The sequence below is a fragment of the Nuphar pumila genome, chromosome 3, assembly GCF_984573655.1.
Source record: "Nuphar pumila chromosome 3, dmNupPumi1.hap1.1, whole genome shotgun sequence".
Classification (NCBI taxonomy): domain Eukaryota; kingdom Viridiplantae; phylum Streptophyta; class Magnoliopsida; order Nymphaeales; family Nymphaeaceae; genus Nuphar; species Nuphar pumila.
In genome coordinates this window covers 13,990,888-14,003,634 of record NC_143251.1, presented here as the reverse complement: position 1 = coordinate 14,003,634, position 12,747 = coordinate 13,990,888, and the positions used below count along the sequence as shown (strand labels likewise).

At 33.9% G+C, this 12,747-nt stretch overlaps 1 long non-coding RNA gene across 1 annotated transcript; it reads left to right on the top strand.

The window, feature by feature from the left end:
* The first annotated feature begins 487 nt into the window (after positions 1-487).
* Positions 488-3,188, top strand: LOC149842054 (uncharacterized). Its single transcript, XR_016431033.1, has 2 exons — positions 488-606; positions 2,997-3,188. It is a non-coding gene; the product is annotated as an uncharacterized LOC149842054 (long non-coding RNA).
* Positions 3,189-12,747: the final 9,559 nt, after the last annotated feature.

Genomic DNA, 12,747 nt, shown 5'->3' with positions numbered 1-12,747 from the left:
TATTTAAATGCATTGTAATACTTGATGTGAGTTGTATTGCAATACTTGGTGTGAATGATTAAAAATTTTATTTGAATGTATTGTAATACTTGATACGAATGATTCGAATGCATTGTAATACTTGATGTGAATGATTTCAATTATCGGAATGTATTATAATTTATGCAATTAACGAATGATTTGAATTAATGCAATACTTGATGTCAATGATTTGAATTATTTGAATGCATTGCAATGCTTGATGTGAATGACTTGAATGCATTGTAATACTTGATGTTAATTATTTGAATGTATTGTATGACATATGTTATTTGTTAGAATATGGTTCGTGGAGGTTATAGTGGTCGCCCATCCAGTAGTAGTCAGGCTCAACCTTCATCTTCACGGGCTCTTGTGATAGGTATATCATATAACTAATTAGATGCTTGATTAGTTCAAATGCACATTCTGAGAATTTCTAATGTATTTTTTTACAGATGATGTTGCGCCTGTACACGACCCACCTACACCAGTTGATCGCACAAGTCAACAGCCAACACAGGAAACAGGGTCTTCTCAGGCTGGCACAAGAAGACTCATTCGAATAGTGTATATCGATAATCGACCGTAAGTATTTTGTTTTCAATTATTGCATATCTTTTAAATATTTTATATTGATATTTACTGTGTAACAATTCATGTGCAGCACGAGGTTTGAGCCACAAGAAGTAGTACGGGAGATTAGGAATTCACTTCTTCAACATCTACCAGGACCAGTTGCTCAATGGAAAGAGTACCCAAAGGAGGTGTTAGACAGATTGTGGTCCTCATTCATGGTATACAGTTGTTCCTCATAGTTAATGTGTTTCATATTTAATTTATTTAAGCAATGTCTACTAACTTTCTGAAAATATTTATAGGCTTCGAATCGCTTTGCAACTACGGTGGAAGAAAATGATGCAAGGAAGGTGTGGCAGAAGGTGGCTGCCAATCGATTTGCAGACATGCTGCACACTATGAAGACTGCAGCAAAAAAAGCATCTGGCGTAGTAGATGATCCATTACTGTGGAAGGGCCATGGTCCTATTACTATCAGGAGAGATTACTGGGATGAAATGTGCGATAAGTGGGCGGGAGATGCATTTAAAAATCGCTCTGCGAAGGCTTCACAAAATCGATCGAAGATGCCCGAAGCCCATCTACACACAGGTGGATCTAAGACATTTGGGAGCCACCTAAAGAAAATGGTAACTCATCAATATATAATATTAATTTTATAAGTATTGTTGCAAACTTGTGTACTAAATCTTTTGTCATTTAACTTCGCAGGAAGCAGAAAAAGGAGGCAGTGTACCATATAAGGATGTGTTTGTAGAAACACATAAACGAAAGACCACGAGAGTCTTCGTATCAGAGAAGGCGAGAACGACAACGGTATGTATTAATTCTATTAATAATCATTGCAATATATATGCAAGTTATCATAATGTTATCATTAATTATTAATGAATACTTTAAACATTATTTTGTAGGAGGCATATGAGCAACAGATGGTAGAGCGATATGGCGAAGACGCTACTCAGCATCCATCATTTGATCCTACAGCATGGGTGACTGCAGTAGGTGAACCCAAAAAAGGTCGCGTGTTCGGGTTTGGGAGTAATATGAACACTTCACCAGTTATTGGTTCTTCCAGTTACGGCTCACTGACTTCTTGCGCCGACATAAGCTCCAAGCAGCCGACTATTCTTTCCGGTGATGATGTACGCGAGATCATTAATGAATCACTGAATAACTACTTTCAATACACCGTCGCCCCCTTTCTCCGAAATGAGATCAAGGCCGTTGTTCAGGATAGGGGATCTTCGATTCCAGGTCCCTCTCAGGTATAATCACATATATAGTTTTTTTGACTATCTTAAAGCACATCTGAGTATGGTAGAATCACATATAGAGTTTTTCTAGATGCCTTAGAACACATATGAACATGCTATAATCACATATTCAATTTTTTTACTGCCTTAGCACACATATGAGCATGATAGAATCACATATAAAGTTGTTTTGCCTGCCTTAGAGCACATATGAGCATGCTATATTCACATATTCAATTTTTTTACTGCCTTAGCACACATACGAGCATGATCGAATCACATATATAGTTTTTTGCCTGCCTTAAAGCATATCTGAGCATGGTAGAATCACATATAGAGTTTTTTTATATGCCTTAGAACACATATGAACATGCTATAATCACATATTCAATTTTTTGACTGCCTTAGCACACATATGAGCATGATAGAATCACATATATATATATATATATATATATATATATATATATATATATATATATATATATATATATATATAACTTTTTGTCTGTCTTAGAGCACATATGAGCATGATAGAATCACATATAAAGTTTTTTTGATTGCATTAGAACACATATGAGCATGCTATAATCACATATTCAGTTTTTTGACTGCCTAAGAACACATATGAGCATATTATAATCACATATTCTGTTTTTTGACTGCCTTAGCACACATATGAGCATGCTATAATAACATATAGAGTTTTTTAACTGCCTTAGAACACATATGAACATGTTATATATCATTTATGATAGAATCACATATAAAATTTTTGGCTTTGCCTGCCTTAGAGCACATATGAGCATGCTATATTCACATATTCAATTTTTTTACTGCCTTAGCACACATACGAGCATGATCGAATCACATATATAGTTTTTTGCCTGCCTTAAAGCACATCTGAGCATGGTAGAATCACATATAGAGTTTTTTTATATGCCTTAGAACACATATGAACATGCTATAATCACATATTCAATTTTTTGACTGCCTTAGCACACATATGAGCATGATAGAATCACATATAGAGTTTTTTTATTGCCTTAGATCACACATGAGCACATGATAGAATCACATATAGTGTGTAATTTATTTCATTATATTTTGTTTATCAATACTGACTGTTCTTTTCTTGTGTAGGCTGCTAGCGATAATCAGGGTAGTGGAGCTGAAGGGACAGATAAAGACAATGAACAAGAAGACGCACAAAATCTTGGCGATGATTAGAGGACTGTGTTGAAGAAGTTCTATTTTTTTTATTTTTCCTAATTGTAATTGTTGAATTGTAAATAATTAAACTTCTTAATTTTAAGGTGGAACGATTAATTATTATAGATACTTGTTATATGAATTTTTTTGTGTGGTTTGTTTTTTATTTACAGGAAATAGAAATTGTACAGGAAATAGAAATTGTACAGTTCTCGGTAATTAATTTTTAAATAATTTTTTTTTATTTTTTTTCGTTTTTGCGACGGATTAGCGACGGATGATTCTGTCGCTATTCATATTAATCTAGCGAAGGAACCATCCGTCGCTATTCATATTAATCTAGCGACGGCATAGCGACGGAATTAAATCCGTCGCCAAGCCGTGGTCGCCGTTTAGTACCGGCGGATTGGCGACGAAATATAGCGCTCGTTATTCCGTCGCAATTAGCGACGGACCTGGCGACGAAATTATTCTGTCGCCAGTTAGCGTCGAAATATTTGCGACGTAAGCATACTGTCGCCGCGTTGTCGCTAATCCGTCGCTAACATGGATTAGCGATGGAATGTGATCGTCGCTAATCTACTGCTTTGTTGTAGTGTTTCTTCCTCTACGTTTTCGTCAATCTACAAGCAAAAGGTACCGGATTTTCTAAGTCCAGCTTGGTGGGACTTAGAATAGATCTATTCAAGTATAGGTTAGAGTTAAAACAAGGTTTGGTTTCCGATGTTTATACATGTTTTTTTTGGCAGATTGTAGATCGAAAGAATCTGTATTATTTTCTGTAAACTCAGTTTTTTTTTAAATCTACATTTTGGATTAGATTTAGATTGAATATAAATTCTGTACGAATGCTTATTTCTGAAAAATCGTATGTCTAGGATTGAACTGTATATATATATATATATATATATATATATATATATATATATATATATATATATGGATTAGATCTATATTGATTTTTTTTCTGTTTCAAGATAGAACTGAATTTATAAACTCTAAAATCGTGTTTTTGATTTAGTGAAGTCGATTATGTCTGTTTCATTTGTTAAAAACATTAAAACTAATTTGAATAGGGTTGGTTATTGAGACTGATCCAGGGTGAATTATTTAGTAAACAGGGCAAAAGATCATATTCACGTTTTGGGTAAATCGGCACCTGTGTTTTTCTTTCTTGATAAATCTCAGATTTTATTTGTGCTGCAAACTATCTGTGTTGAATATTGGCAAGGGTCTGCGTTTCTTTTCTATATGATTTAGATTGAAAGAATATATATATATATATATATATATATATATATATATATATATATATATATATATATATATATATATATATATATGCGGAATCGGTAGGACTTGTGTGTGTCGGGTGTTCGTTTGGAGTAACATCTGAAGCAGTTTGAAGGCTCAGGTTGGACTGAACCTTGGAACAGTTGGAAGATTTCAGGTCAGCTTGAACCAAAAAATTTGTTTGGATTGATCTTGAACAAGAAAAGTAAGTAGATTCTTAGATTTTAACCAAGAATTGGTCTTGTGGATTCAAGACAGATTCTTGGGCTGACAGAATGATTCTTGTATCAGCCAGTATATATATATATATATATATATATATATATATATATATATATATATATATATATATATATATATATATATATATATATATATATATATATTCTTTTATCTTCAAAACCATGGCTGGATTTGCATTTTTGCCGACCCAAGAACATAAAAAATAGTAGAATTATTTAAATGGTGAAAAATGTGACAAACTACAAGTGAGACATACATGTAACTAAAGATAATTAGGCCATGGGTTGTACCATGTATGTGTTGGTTATACATAACCAAGGTCAGCCATGTTTCACACATGGGTTCAAGCGTTGAGGAGAGAGGTGGGCCCACTCTCTCTCCAATGCATGAAACCGCCTAGTAGCGGGCCTTATCCAAATGAAGCACATTTGAACGCGCTTTATTTGGATAAGCATAAAGTGAAACTTGTTATCATTTTTTTCTCTTTAGAGAGAAAATTGGTAGGCCCAGTAAAGCTAGGTAACCACTACCCTTGAGGTGAAACCACCAGCATACTCTCTTTTATAAGTGAGAGGATCTCACACAACGTAACATATAGAGAAATATCAAAAATGAGACCCCCCACTCCCCACTCCCCTCCCCCCAACCCCCCCCCCCCCCCCCCGCCCCGAAGAAGGCCTGTTACATTACCTTATGTTTTGTTTATTTGTGCACATCATGTTTGTCGAATCCTATCAGTGGTATCAGAGCGTTGGTTTGTGGTGTGCGCAGTTATGTCTTCAAATCATTGTTTGGAGTCGAAAATTGCAGCTTGGAGTCGCAAACACCTATCATCGATCACCAAAAAACAAATACAAGAAAGATCACATACCTTTTCCTTTTAGTGTAAGAGTTGTTTTTGAAGGAGCCTAACCAAGTCCAAATAAATGACCCCTCATCCCTTGTCACTGGATTTCCAACCTCAATCGGTGGAAATCCAGCCACCAGATAATACATATAAAAAAAAACATAAAATAAAGGTGCTTCCATTTTAACCGGATCGTTCCTTTTTACAAAGGAGTAATATATAGGTCGCCAGATTTCGGTGACCTACCTCGTTGAAAGCTAAACAAAAATCAAAACAAAAAAAAAGAAGGGAAAAACCGGAAAGAAGAGGAGGCAAAACCCCCTCTAAAGAACAAAAAGGGGGAACCCTCTTTCATTTTTTTTTAGGATTCCATTTTTCGAAAAAAAAAGAAAGAGACCCTGAATCGGGTCCATTCGAAACAAAAAAAGAAAAAAAAATTATGTGAATTTTTTTTGGGGGAAACCCATGCAAGGAAACCCTCTTTGTTACTAGGGTTCATTTGTTTAAAAAATAAATAAAATAGACCCTAAATCGGGGTTTGTGTCCAGCCACTCAAGGGTCACCGGAAAAGAAAAGACCGATGACCTCTAATCTTTAAAAAAAAACTTCTATATTTTTTTTGTCACCTAAAAAAAAACATATTTTTTTTTAGAAGCAGAGGGTTTGCTCAGTCTTCAATCGCCGACACCAGACATCTCTGATCGCTACCCCGAGTCACCAGCGATGAACGACATTTTGAAAGAGAGTGAAAGTTTTTTTTTTCATATGTAACAAAAAAACACAAACACAAAAAAGGGGGAATCACGGTGGCTCGCCAGTATCTGGCGACCCCTATTCACTAACTAAAAAAAACAAAAATCAAGGGGAAGCATACTTGTTTTTTTTTTCAATGTTGCCTCACCATCCACCGTCTGTGTCTCCCACCATGTTGTCGTTGTTGCTAAAGTTTTTCGATGATCCAACCAGTGTTGCTAAAATTTTTTTGCAGAAGGAAATGAAAGGTTTTTACAGAAGAGCTTCGATCTGCAGAACGAAAAAAAATTGCTTCTTTTGCAAAAAAAACACCGCCCTGAGAGTAAAAAAATGGAGTCTCTAGGTTTCTCGAAAGTTTGGCTCCTTTTATATGATTGATCTAACAAAATTACTAAAATACCCCTAGTCTTTTCTAATAATACTAATCAAGTCCCTATCTGGTTCATTTACTTTTTTGTCCCTATCCTTTTCTGCTAATACCGTTTATATCCTGCTATAATAAAGTTACGTCTCTGCCTCTTGTTATTTTAGATTTGACGCTTGTATCCTCTCTTTACAAAATAGGACCTTATTTTCTAGCAAATTCCAAAAAATGGCATGCTTTAGAATATATCCAAAACAGACTCCTATCTTTCTGAGATTTTGTAGAAAACCCCTTGGTTTTTTCTGAAAGTTTTATTTTGGGGGTTCTATTTTTTTTCTATCAATACTCACCTCTGACTTTTCTAAAATTACAGAAAAATGCACAGAGTTTGCAGTTTGCCTCATTGATCTTTGTTTTTAGTTGAAATGAGTTAGAAATTGATTGTCTTCTATTTTTTTGATATTTGCATGACAAAATATGTTTAATATCATGAATTTATAGATTATGAACATGATATTTTGTGAGTTCATGGCTAATGTTGTTATATTTATCTTCTTGTTGAATGTTGGACATGTCTTTATCATGCTTTGCCAACATAAAATACTTAAATCAAGAAAAATGTCTAGTAAGATTTGTGCTACTGAATTGGCCAAAATTGATAAATTAAATAAAATCAATTTTCATATTTGGAAGAGGAGGATTCCTCTCATTTTGACATTAGAGAGCATCGAGAATGCCTTGACAACTTAGATGAGAGACCCTGGTGACAAAGCTACAGAAACAAAAAAAAACTGTTTATCTTAAATATAAAAAGGATAACATGTTAGCTAGAACCATCATGTTTACCTACATGGATGATGATCTCATTAGGGTGTTCGAAGATTACCCTACAACAAAGTCAATGTTTGATGCTATTTCGAAGAAATATGATACAACCTTTGAAACTCACATTTAATTGCTCTTAGAATAATATAATTCATGTAGGATGCAAGAAAATAACAATGTAGTTGATCACATGAATAAAATATTAGTAATGGCAAAGGACTTGGCAACTATTGAAAATGTGGTTCTTGATCGTATACAGATATCCATCATTCTGCATAGTCTCCCATCTTCATGGAAGATGGTGCAAACTGGTCTAAGACTAAACTCAAAAAACCTAACACAAAAAGAACTGCATGCTCAACTTAAAATTGAGCAGCAACATATGCAACAAGATAAGAAAAGTGAATTACACTTCGCTAAAGATACTCCAACAACAGTCATAGCCATTCCAAACGCCTACATTTTAAAAAAAAAGTTTTTAAAGGTAATGACAAATTTGATAAGAGAAAAAGTTCAACATTCTGCAAGCTGCAGGCAGCCGCTTCTTAGGTAAAGTTTTTTAAATGTGAAAAAATTGAACACTTCAAGAAAGATTGTTGGAGTCGGACGAACAACAACAATAGCAGGAACAACAAAAATGGCAAGCAAAAGGAGAGGTGTGATATAATCTGCGTGATATCGGAATGCTTATATGCAGACCAGGCACTTTCTGCATGGTGGGTGGACTCTGGGGCCACAAGTCATACAACCATGAGCAAGGAAAGAATGGTGGATATAATCAAGTGCAAACCCGGAGAACATCGGATGTATATGGGGAACAACACCTACTCTGATGTTTTGGATGTTGGGACTTATCATATTGAAAAATCTATGAACAATGTTCTGTTATCAAATGTTTTGTTTGTACCGTCCATAAGACGAAATCTAGTGTATGTTCTGGCATTGGTTGCTAAGGGTTTTGAAGTTAGGTTTTCATCGAAAAATTTTATTATGGGAAAATATGGTCGGGTTCTGCTTGATGGAGTCTTTGATAAACAACATGGTCTATTCAAAATTTCTGATTTTGAGATGAATAAAATTTCATCTATTTATGCTTATATTGACAATGTCTTTAATGTGGATGTGAATGTGAATATCTAGCACCAAAGACTTAGACATATTCATTTAAAAAAAAATAAAGAAACTCGTTAAATTAAATCTAATACCTGACTTTGATGAATCTTCTTTTCACAGACATGAACCTTGTATTTATGGTAAAATGACAAGAAAACTATTTTTACATCATATAATTAGAGCATCTAAATTATTAAAAATCATTCACATTGACATTTGTGGTCCCTTTAAAACTTAAACTCATAAAAGAATGTAATATTTTATATCTTTTATTGATGACTTTTCAAGATATAGATATATATATCTTATAACATATAAGTATGAATCATTAGAAAAATTTAAAGAATATCATCAAGAAGTCAAAAACCAACTTAATAGAAAGATTAAAGTTTTACGGTTCGATCGAGAAGGAGAATATACTTCAAACAAATTTTATGAATATTTTAAGGCTAATAGGATCATACCTCAAACTATGACTTTCAACACTCCTCAACAAAATGGTGTGGCTGAAAAATTTAATAGGACCCTTCTTGACATGGTTAGATGCATATTATCTAATGCTTCATTACCCAAAGTATTTTGAGAAAAAGCAATACATACAACAATATATATTTTAAATAGGGTTCCTTATAAGGTTATTGTCTCGACACCTTATGAATTATAGACTGAAAGAAAACCTAACCTAAGTCACCTTCGTAGATGGGGTTCAGTAGCTCATATAAAGGTTATAGAGTGGTCAAGAGATAAACTTGATACAAGATTTATACGATGTATCTTTATTGGATATCCTAAAAGATCCAAAGGTTATAAATTTTATCATTCAGATAAGGGTTTAATCGAAAGTAGAGATGTTATATTCTTAGAATATCAAAACATGAAACAAATTATTCCTAGAATAAATAGCGATAATCTTTATTTATATTATGACTCTGATGACTCACAAGAATGTTTATGTAATGATGAACCATCTATTAGTTCTTTGTCTTCTTCATATCAGACTCAGGTTGGTCACAAGAGGTCTAGAGCTCCCCCGTCATATTTGGATGACTATTATGTCTACCTGTCAGAGGAACTGTGTTATACCTTAGATCTGGATGACATAAAAGATAACATGTCATATGATGAGGCAATAAAATCATGTGAGTCAATAGACTGGTAAAAGCCACGAACAAGGAAATTGAGTCTATTGAGAAAAACCAAGTTTGAGAATTGACTGATTTACCTAAGAAAAGAAAAGTCATTCGGTATAAATAAATTTTTTAAAAAAAATTCAAGTCCGATGGTAGTATTGATAAATTTAAAGCAAGATTGGTAGCTAAAGGATTTTCTCAAAAAGAAGGGTTAGACTATGTTGATACATATTCACCTGTTACAAAATTTACCTCAATAAGAATAATTCTCACTATTGTAGCTCACTACAACCTAAATCTACATCAGATGGATGTTAAAACCGCATTCCTAAATGGTGAGATTAAGAAAACTATTTTCGTGGAACAACCTAAAGGCTATATAATTAAAGGCAAAAAGGATAAAGTATATAGGTTAAAAAAATCCTATACTGACACAAGCAATCACCACGTCAGTAGTACTTAAAGTTTCATAAGGCAATTACATCATTAGGGTTTGTGGCAAATAAATTTGACCAATGTGTCTATGTCTAGAAAAGTGAGAGAAAATTTGTTATTCTCTCATTATATGTGGATGACATTCTTTTGAGTGAAAACAATAATGATATGATTGTCAAAACCAAGTTATGGTTAAATTATCAATTCGAGATGAAAGACATAGGAGAGGCATCCTATGTTTTTTAAATTAAAATCACTCAAGATAGAAATTCTAAACTTTTAAGCTTGATTCAAAAAACATATATAAATTATATACTCAAAAACATTTAAATGAGTGATTGTGAGTCTCTTAAAACACATGTGGTAAAAGGTGTCAAATTGAGTAAGAATGATAGTCCTGGTGATGGACAAGAAAGACTAAATGTCCCTTATGCTCAAGTCATTGGTAGCTTAATATATGGTATGCTATGCACAAGGCCTAATATCAGCTTTGTTGTTAGCCTCGTTAGTTACTACCAAAGTAATCCTAGTTGACCTCACTAGCAAGCAGTAAAAAGAATATTTTAATATTTAAAAGAGACTATAAACTTGAAACTATGTTTTTAAGATGATGCTTTAGAATTAACTAGATATTCTTATTCTGACTTTGCAGGCAGCAGAGATGATAGTAAATTTACTTCTGGATATATTTTTCTCCTCGAAAGAAGAACAGTTTTCTGGTCTTTTAAGAAACAAGGTTGCGTAGCTCAGCATACTTAGGAAGCAGAACAGTTTTCTGATCTTTTAAGAAACAAGGTTGTGTAGCGCAGCATACTCAGAAAGCAGAATATATTATATGCAATACAGCTACCACATTTGTTGTTTAGATAAAACGCTTCATTAATGATTTGAAGCAAGATATAACTAAAGGGTCAGTTCAAATTTATTTTGATAACCAAGCTGTCATCTTTCTTATGAAGAGTGAAGCGAACAATTCTAAAAGTAAATATATAATGGTAAAATATCATTATATTAATAACATGATTAAAATGAATGAAATCAAAGTCAGTTACTTACCTACATCTGATATGATTGTTGATCCCTTAACAAATGGCATATCAGAGAAAATGTTCTCGAAACATGTATCCTATATGAGATTAAGATATGTCTGATAGAACATATGGTTGGATAAGTAACCAAAGTATATAACCCATTTCAAAAACATTGATGCAAGTGAAATACTCCAATAGTAGGAGGCAAAATTCTGCATCGTAATTATTTTTACATGGCCAAGTGGGAGATATTGGTCATTCATGACCAAGGTTGGTCATGTTTCACGCATGGGTTCATACATCGAGGAGAGAGGTGGGCCCACTCTCCCTTCAATGCACAAAACCGCCCAGTAATGGGCCTTATCCAAATGACGCACATTTGAACGCGCTTCATTTGGATAAGCATAAAGTGAAACTTGTTACTGATTTTCTTTCTTTAGAGAGAAAATTGGTAGGTCCCGTAAAGCTAAGTAACAACTACCCAGGGAAGTGAAACCACCAGTGTACTCTCCCTTATAAGGAAGAGGATCTCACACAACGTAACATATAGAGAAATATCAAAAGTGAGAAACCCCTCCCTAAAGAAGGCCTGTTATAATGCTTTATTTTTGTTTATTTGTGCACATGGTGTTCGTCGAATCCTATCAGTATGAGACTTGGCAGTAGCTTGTAACGTTTAGTAAATAAGAAGGTGCTGCTAGAACATTCACTAGTGGGATTATTGAATAATACATTGGTATTTAGTAAAAATAAGCTTGAACAGTTGAAATATATGGATATATTAATGATAAGAGTAGACATTTCATGTGTTGGATGATCTCTCTTTTTTGCTGCCTATGCTTTTCTCAGTTCTAAGCCACTGTTCAAGTGGATTTCTGCGAGATGACCCAAGGGCTTGGCCTAATACTAAAGGCTAAATGTCTTTACAAGGATCTCAAATGGCTTATGCCTATAGACTGTCCTTATGAACACCATGAATTAGATCCCATACATCTACTATTCTTGTCATATTCGTTTATATATTTGCAACCTTGTTCAGGTGTTTAAAACACAATTTTCTAATGCTCATAATTTGATTTTAGGAATATCAACTAGATGGAAACTAGGCAATGGTTTCAAGCCACCCTAAAACAGACCAACTATATATGCTCATAATTTGTGCCAATCGATGTGACCTGGGGCATGGTAAAAATATATATGCAAGTCCAAGCATAACCTTGGAAAAACAAACATAATAATAGCTAATCAAGCTACAACAAGATCTTGATTCCGCCTGCAACTTTACATGCATTTGAATCCTTTTCGTCAGCTTGATTCTATGGGTTAGACCCGACTCACTACTCGAACCTTAAGACTACACATTTAATTCATTATGATGAACAGTGTATACACTTTCAGAAGACACGATGAGATTGCAATTGACAAGCTTCTATTTTCTGTAACATACTATAATGCTTCTGGGGAAAACAAATGAGTCTTCTGTACTCATCATTACCTACTATATCATGCAAGAACATGTTCTTGATTCTTATTACCAGAAGTTTGTAACAAAGATAAAAAAATGTGAGCATTCAGGCAAGGTGGAATCATATTACTGGTTTTTATAACGGCATTCACCACATCACCCAAAACATTACAATCATCATTC